General features: G+C 35.4%; 1 protein-coding gene across 1 annotated transcript in view; it reads left to right on the top strand.

Moving 5' to 3' along the window:
* Positions 1-1,698: 1,698 nt before the first annotated feature.
* LOC115214426 (regulating synaptic membrane exocytosis protein 2) overlaps positions 1,699-9,755 on the top strand; it is a 199,416-nt gene continuing 191,359 nt past the window's right edge. Inside the window, exon 1 of the mRNA XM_036504805.1 lies at positions 1,699-2,151. The gene's annotated coding sequence lies outside the window, so the exon portion shown is untranslated. The remainder of the gene's footprint in view (positions 2,152-9,755) is intronic.

Genomic DNA, 9,755 nt, shown 5'->3' with positions numbered 1-9,755 from the left:
GCCTCGTGTATATCCGTCTCTCCTGGTTTCTTTACCGATGAGGGGTAACCTTTGGTAGATTGACTTAATTTAATTTAATTAAGCGTTTTTGCCATAAAAAACACCGAAACGATGAATCGTCTAAAGATGAATTAGGGTAAATGTTTTTAAATTTTCATTAATTTCTGAATTACTACTACTTAGCGGTTTGAGTCCTGGCTGCTTCTTCTAGTAGGCCTAATGGCCTATTAAGGCCATTCCTTAATTGTTGTTGAATTTATATATATAGTCTTTGACTATTTTCTCTTTCCCACTAGACCGCTGGTAGCGATAAATTTCTATTGAATTTTTTGCTACCCTATAAATTGATTATATATATATATATATAATAATATATATATATATATATATATATATACACAGGGGGGCGTAGGAGTGGCAATAGGAATAGGAGTAGCTGTGTGATAAGTAGTTTGCTTACCAAACACATGGTTCCGGGTTCAGTCCCACTGCGGGGCACCTGGGCAAGTGTCTTCTACTATAGCCTCGAGCCGACAAAGCCTTGTGAGTGGATTTGGTTGAAGGAAACTGAAAGAAGGCCGTCATATATGTATATATATATATATATATATATATATATATATATATATATATATTATAATATATATGTGTGTGTGTGTGTGTTATGTGTGTGGGTTGTGTCTAGTTTGTGCGTCTGTGTTGTCCCCTAACATCGCTTGACAACCGATGTGGTGTGTTACGTCCCCGTAACTTAGCGGTTCGGCAAAAGAGCCCGATAGAATAAGTACTAGGATTACAAAGGATAAGTTCTGGATCGATTGCTCGACTAAGGCGGTGCTCCAGCATGGCACAGTCCAATGACTGAAACAAGTAAAAGAGAAAATAAAAGAGAAAATGTATATATATATATAGATATATATATATATATATATATATATAAGTGTATAGATATGTACATATATATATGTGATTATATATATATATATATTATATATATAGATATATATATATAATATATATATATATATATATATATATTTACATATACATCACATATATATTATATATATATTACACATATATACATGAGACACTGGACAAACACTACCTGTATAGAGTTAAAATATATTTGTTTGAAGTTCGCAATGTATTCCGTCGCTCCTCCGACTTCCTCGCTTTGCTGAGTTCTTTGAAAAGACGCATGCTTATATGTACACACGTATAACTATGTGTACCTGTGTGCGTGCGTTGTGCGTTTGTGCGTGCAAGCGCGCGCCTGTGTGTGCGTGTACGAGTGCGTGTTATACAAGTGTGTATACATGTGTATGTGTGTGTGTGTGTGTATGTGTCTGTGTGCGCATATGTGAGTGATCTTTGCTATCAGAACACATACACGCAATTACGTGTGTTCGTGCACATTTATTCGCACAGGTACACTCTCACGTACACACGCACACACACACTGACACGTATACACACAGACTGACACGTATACACACACATATACAGATATATTATATATATATATATGGTACAGATATATATATATATATATATATGTATATCACAAACACGACGGCACTTAAAACTCCCGATACTCAATTGCTGCGTTATGCACATACTGATGATGTTTACCGACAATTGATAGTTTGGCGAACATCTGCTTTGAGTTTGCTTTATTCTTCATTTTTTTTCTTTCTTTCTTCAGTATTGCACTGGCGAGAGAATCATATACGCATGACAACAGTTGTAGAATCCAACTGTCTCTGTGATAAAAGATACAGTGACAGTCGCGTCACTAACGCGACTCGGTGACTCTACTTTTGTACAGAGTTTAATTTTGCCAGAGAGAGAGAGAGAGAGAGAGAGAGAGAGAGAGAGAGGAGATAGAAATAAAGCGAGAGAGACAGAAAGTGAGAGAGAGAGAGAGAGAGAGAGAGCCTGCTGTTGTATTTATTATAACTGGCTGAAGTAGAAAGAAAATGCAGGAATACTCTGACAGGTGGTAAGCACTATTATTATATGCTACGAGAGGAAACAAAACACAGCATATAGTAAGAAAAACACATAAAAACATAAACAATAACAACGAACAAATAAACACACAAACGCTTTGATGGACAGATTTAGAATTTCATTTTAGCGCCAAGCGTAAGTAAACACTCAACAACTATTTTCTATTGTTGCATACAAATATTTAATTACTGTGATTACTATTGAATATTGTTATTATTATTATTATTATTGTAATTATTATTATTATTGTTATTATTATTATTATTATTATTATTATTATTATTATTTTATTATTATTATTATCATTATTATTATTGTTGTTGTTATTATTATTATTATCATTATCTGCGAACCTGTATTTTTTTGTTTCTCAGTTTTTGTTTTTAACTTTTACTTTTCTCTCACCTAAATGTTCCCTTCTCTGAAAAAGAAAAAAAAGCGAGAGAAAAGAAGCATCACTGTATTCAATAGATTCCGTGTTTTTCCTCTCGCTAAGGGTTTTGTTTTTTCTCTCCGCTTATGGAACGAAAACTTAGTGATGTTTGCAAAACAAAAGCATATAGTCGCTAATTTCTTTGTCGCTGTATACTTCCCTTTTTTTTTATATATATATATATGTACTTATACGATAAACTGCTTGTTGATTGACCTAATACATCCATGCACACACGAAACACACGTAAACTGATATCTGCTTTTTATATTATTACATTTTACTTGATTTTTAAACTTAGTCGCTATTACAAATGCACGCATATGTTACACGCGCAACAATCAATCCGTATTTACTCAGTGATTTTTGCGAAGAATTTAAATTGCGAATTATTTCAGAATGCTTTTTTTTGTTTCAGAAATATGTACGTGAATGGCATAGTAGAATCGCCCAAATAGAATGTATATCGCTCTAGTATCTTTTCGTTTCGGGTATAATATAATATATTATATTATATCTATCGTCTGTCTCCTTCTCTCTCTCTCTTTACACACACACATATAATATATATATATATATATATATATAGATATATATATATATAATATATAATATATATTATATATATATATATTATATATAGAATATATTATATATATATATATATATAGATAAAAACTAAGGAAAAAAAACGATTGCTTAGATGCTTTCATTAAACTCTAGTTCACATCAAAGATGCGTTATAGAAAATATAAATCGAACGCAGTACTTAACTAACACTTATTTTATCGATTCCGGAATATATTCAAAGTAGACAGCGGGAGGGGTTGAACTCAGAACTTAAAGGCACATGTTTAAATACTACGGTACAATATATTCTACAGATTCTGCTAACAGACCGAATAACGAGGATTTTTTTTCTTAAAACAGTATGACAATGAATTCTTTGCATATACACTTAATAGGTAAGACAATCTCAAGTAACAGCCGCATCTTTGATAGCTTTTTATTAATTTCCTTGCAAATCTTTAGCATCTGCGAGATGTAAACATTTTACTCAGTACAACTATATATCGAATAAAGGATATTTTCTCATTTAGTTCCCTTACTCTGTTATGCTATTTGCTTCACGGATTTTATTAAGGCGAGTTGGTATTACAGGGAAAATTGGAGTCGTATGTCTAACGTAGTTCTGGTAGTGGTGGTGGTGGATGTGTGCGTGTGTGTATGTGTGTCTGTGTCTGTGTACGTGCACATAAAATTGTATGAACGTAATGTATGTGTGAGTTTGTGTGTGTGTTATACAAATATATTTACATAATATTTATATAATATAGACGTACTATGTATGCAAGTACCTACACATAGCATATAGCATGTAAATATATATGCACATGCATACACTCACACATGTATTCATATACGCATATACATAAGTCTATAAATATATTTATGTATTTAAATTTATACCTACATATTTATATATACATATATAAATCCATATCTCTATATATATATGTATGTACATATATGTATAATGATATAAATAATATATAATTATGTATATGTATATACTTGTTGACATATATGTGTGTGCGTGTGTGTTGTGCGCAAGTGTGTGTGTCTCATGATAGAGAGAGTGATCGTAACTGAGGTGGCGCGATAGATAGATAGATAGATAGATAGATAGATACGCGCTCGCAGGTGCGCTGTCATAATATACCTGTGTGCGCGTGTGTAAATATATGCGGGATTGTATGTATTTCTGTAATTGTGGATACGTATATATCTACATAAATATGTATGTATACGTATGTATCTGCGTATGTATGTACCTGTCTGTGTTTGTATATATATATGTGTGTGTGTGTGTATAAATGTATGCATGTATGTATAAATAGTATATATATATATATATATATATATATATATATACATGCATATGTATATTATATTATATTATGCGCACGAATATATACACATACATGTATTCATAGTGGGGGAGGGTTAGAGAGATTCAGTTTGAGAAAGAGAGAGAGAGAGAGAGAGATGAAAAGACGGCAGCAAAGAAGGCCCAGTGCATAGAATAATGTTAGATATTTGAAACTGAGCTGTTTACATATATGTATATATATATGTGCGTGTGTGTGTGCGTGTATATATACACACATGCATTTATATATATATGTGTGTGTGTGTGTATGTATCTATATATATATATTTACAAACATGCATAAATATATATGCATGTGCGTGTGTGTGTACGCGCGCGCGTTTGTTTGTTTGTGCGTGTGTGTGTGTATGTTTGGGTATGGAGTATGTGTACCTCTCATCACCTTCTAAGAAATTTCACTTTTCTGCAGGTGATTTAGTAAAACTAATAACTGAGTATGAAATTTTCGCAGAGGTGTTTTGCCTTTTTGGCATCCCTGTTTTGCGTTGTCTTTAAGAGTTGCGTAATTTAATCTGGTTTCTGTCCCAAGAAGCGAAAAGTTGCAAGTGCATTCCATCTTCTTATAAGGAACAGTGTATCTGATTAAAGTATGATAACCACTGAAGCGAGGCTCTATGCTCAACTGTTAGCAAGTTTCTATTATGTAATCTTACTTGCCTGACAGCATCTTTTGTAACTGATGCGGTTTGTGAATCTCTTACTGGCATCCGATTTCGCTGAGGAACAATACATGTAATTTTCACGGTGAGATAGATATTGGAGAAATGCTACGAGCAGGGTATGGTCCTTGTCCAAGTTTTCATTGATCTAACGAGTGTTTTCGAATGTGTGAATAGGACCTCCTGGTGGAATATATCCCGCAACCTTGTTATCTCGATCGCTTTGTATTGATAATTATATAATTTCTTGATGTAATGGAAGTATAGCTGTACCCATTTCTGTAGAAAATCAAAGTGAGTGACATCACTGACCCACCTTCTCTTCCTTGTATTTTACTGTTTCCTTCGCTCAAGCTTTCGCCGCCGATTGCTCGTCATTTGTATATGGGATGTACCGATCACCTGGTCATCTCTTCATTCTGTGGTGTTTTACTAAAGTCTAACAATCTTTATTCATGATCTCTTTTGTGCAGATGATTGCGATTTAGTTACACATAATAGGAAAGATGTACAAACTCTCACGGGTTCAATTTCTACATCATGTAAAGTATTTAAATTCAGTATTAGTTTGGGCAAAACCATAGTAATGTTCTCGCTTGCACAAAGAAGCACATACATGAAACTGTCTTAGCTGAAGGAACAGTAGTAGAGAAATTAGTATATAACCGGGCAGCACATTTAGCTGTCTCTACTCCTTAGATTGTGAAATATCTCTAAAGCTTTGGAAAGTAACTGATTTCGTTTGGGCTCTTAAATTTTGCGTTTGGTCCCAGTATGGGATAATGTTTAATAACAGGTTTCTCTCTATTGTAACACTCATTCACAAGCCTTGTGTAAGGACACTTGAGCGTTTTCATCGGATACACTCTTTACTCTCTCTTTTACTTGTTTCAGTCTTTTGACTGCGGTCATGCTGGAGCACCACCTGTAGTCGAGCAAATCGACCACAGGACTTATTCTTTGGAAGCCTAGTACTTATTCTACCAGTCTCTTTTGCCGAACCGCTAAGTTACGGGGACGTAAACACACCAGCATCGGTTGTCAAGTGATGTTGGTGGGGGGACAAACACAGACACACAAACATATACACAGATATACATATATAATATATATATATATATATATATTATATATTATATATATATATATAAACATATATACGACGGGTTTCTTTCAGTTTCCGTCGACCAAAATCCTCTCAAAAGGCTTTGATCGGCCCAAGGCTATAGTAGAAGACACTAGCCCAAGGTGCCACGCAGTGTGTATGAACCCGGAACCATGTGGTTGGTTAGCAAGCTACTTACCACACAACCACTCCTGCACATATGTTTAAGATATATTCTGAATGTAAGTTTGTCCTCGCGGATTCTAGAGACTGTGATTTTGAGGGGCATTCGGGTAAATTCTGAGTATTCAGGTAACAGTTAACAAGCACCCTGTACAAATGAGTGATCAGATGAGGATTCCATAAAAGACGATGTATGGGATGAGCATTTATGAAAAAGGTACTCTTAGTACAAATAAAAGTTGTGGTTTAAGGGCAGAAAAAGAAAATGCTTTTGATTGCCACCAATGGATAAAATGGATAAAATATGGCATGTGCACCTTTCACACGTTGCGTTTAAGTAAGTTGTACGAAGAGTGCAATTTGTGAACTGAAAAGATTGAGCCTGGTTTGCAATATTTGTGGTCTTGAGTTTAATTCCAAGTGTTGGCTCTTTGGTTAGTAGGGCGTATTGCATTCTATAGGTCTAAGAAATCAATGTCTGAAGGTAAAAGAAAGATGTCAAGGCTGCGAGGTTATTGATTATGTACGGTTGGACAAAGGCATAAGTGACAGGAATAATAATGAAGGGCTTGATGGAGGATGCAGGATTGTTCTACCCCCTACGGAACTGTGGAACTGAATGCATCTGTTACAAAATATTTACAGTTCCAACTAAATGTGTTGCGTGCTACTTTCTTCCGCTTATTCAGACACACACACACGCACACACACATACACACACACACACACACACACACACACACACACACACACACACCACACACACACACACACACAACTGTAATGTAAGTTGTTAACATTAGTATTCAAAGTAGACCACTGGTTCATGCACACTGGGTACTTATCACTGGTATATTGACTACGTATTTCGCAGAAGAATAGGAGTTCCAGGCTTATATTATCTTCATTTTTTTCTCGTCTTATACATATAAATATATGTATATACGTATGCATATATATACGCACACACACAGAAACGCACAATCATACACAAACACATACGCCCTTGTTAATCACCATTTTCAAAAGCCGACACCAATGCCAAACGCGTTAACTAGCAAAGTTTGGGATAGATATGTCGTATTATGAATGCACATAAGGGATGTGAGCTGGCAGAATCGTTAACACACCGAGTAAAATGCTTAGCGGCAACTTCGCCCGTCTTTACGTTCTGGGTTCAAATTCCGCCGAGGTCGACTTTGCCTGTCATCCTTTCGCGGTCGATAAAATAAGTAGCAACTGAATACTGAGAGTCCATTTAATCGATTTACCTCCACCTAACTAGCTTGCTGCCTTTGTGCCAGAATTTGAACCAGACGTTATGTATGCATATATGCGTATATGTGTGTGTTCATATATTTTTATATGTACACACACACATATACGTATATACACACATATATGAGTGCGAGTATGACTTTAACATACATACATACATACAGACACATACATACATACATACATACATATACATTATGTGTGTGGGTGTATATATATATATATGTATATATATATATATATATATATAGATATATATAATATATATTATAGAGAGAGAGAGAGAGAGAGAGAGAGAGAGAGAGAGAGAATTCACAAGAATTCACAACGACCTCGAACACACAAGTGCAAACAAGGGAGACAGAGAAAGGCAGAATGCCACTTATATTTGAACACTATACAAATATTCCTTTAAAAAAAACTTTTCTTCTAATTTTTCTAAATTTAATTATTTAATCGTTACAGTTGAAAAGGTCTCAAAATGACCGAAACCGGTACTGAAATGTTCTTTATAAAATTATTTTAGCATTTTCTATTTTGACTTGTCTTTTCATATATATATATATATATTTATATATATATATATATTATATATATATATACCTCCCTTTCAATTCAATACCTCCCTTTCAATTCATGCCACCCTAGACACGTTAAATTACATTCCCTACAACTTAGCCAAGAATTTGCACTATAGTCTCCAATAAAAACACCCGTCTCTTACGTCTACAAGAACTCAAGGGCACATTAACAAGCAGGGATTACCCCACGTCACTAATTGACAATGGGATCCAACGCGCCCTAAAACTCAGCACGCAGGAACTTAGACGCCCTAAACCTGTTACATCGAAACCCATACTCTACATACATCTCTACACACACCCCCTCAACAATGAAGCTTTTGACACCATCCTCCAGAACATTCCTGTATTACAAAAGGACCATAGAATGAACCAAATCCTCCTAACACACGAAATCATAAAGAGCAAAAGGCAACCCAAATCATTGAAAACCATCCTAACAAATGCCAAAGTACTGCCAACCACAACAACTAAACCCACAGTAAACAAATGCAATAGACCCAACTGTGGTATATGCATCAACCTAATAGAAGGTCCGGAATTCCTTTTTAAACAAGGACAACTTTCACAGTAAAACACAACTTCACATGCGCATCAGAAACCTAGTATATGTCTTAACTTGCTCGGGCTGTAATGAACACTACATAGGCCAAACAAAAAATAGCCTCCGCCAACGCATGACTGTCCACAGATCCCAAATAAAAATACAGGAATATAGAAAAATAGCATTTAGTGCACATATTGATACCTGTGCCGCACAACTCCATCCCAATTTTAGAATCTTTCCCCTCTACAAATTTAAAGACAATGCCACTCATACCCAGCGAATAACCATGGAATCCCACCTTATTAATAAATACAGACCACTTCTAAACACATGCCCCTAACCCCACAACAAACACACACACCTGCACACCACACACTACACACACCTTACACCTGCACACACCCTACCACCTTTCCCAATATAACACCATGACACACACAATATATGGTTCCACACATACACATAATTGAATACGGGTGCAAAACATCCAACACTATTTTTTGAAATGGCTGTAAATATTGACTTCACACAAATACTTGCTTCCCGATACAGGCACAAGGCCCAAACTATAAATATTGAAAATTGTACCCACACACGCACACATATATACACGCGCGCGCGCCCCAATATACATATAAACACACACACCCGCGCGCGCGCGCACACACATACATACATACAGCTCTCCCTGTTCTAAACGAACTTACTTATCCAGTCAAGCGGAAAATACACTCCCTAACTACGCCGCTAAAAAGCTATTTAAAATATCCCACATGACGTCTACTGACCAGCCTGAACAATAAGAATTTTCAACAACACTATTTTCGAAAATTCTAAACATTCACGTGACCTCTTTATTATGGCCAATAAGAATTTTAGGCGGGACACTAGCCAAATTTTAACTTCTCTGGAGCCTTTTTTCTTACCCCAACACCAACTTCCATTCAAACATTCACGTGACCCCTTCATAATGACCAATCAAAATTTTAGGCGCGAAAC

Source organism: Octopus sinensis, linkage group LG7 (assembly GCF_006345805.1).
Source record: "Octopus sinensis linkage group LG7, ASM634580v1, whole genome shotgun sequence".
Classification (NCBI taxonomy): domain Eukaryota; kingdom Metazoa; phylum Mollusca; class Cephalopoda; order Octopoda; family Octopodidae; genus Octopus; species Octopus sinensis.
This window is presented reverse-complemented; position numbering and strand designations above follow the sequence as displayed.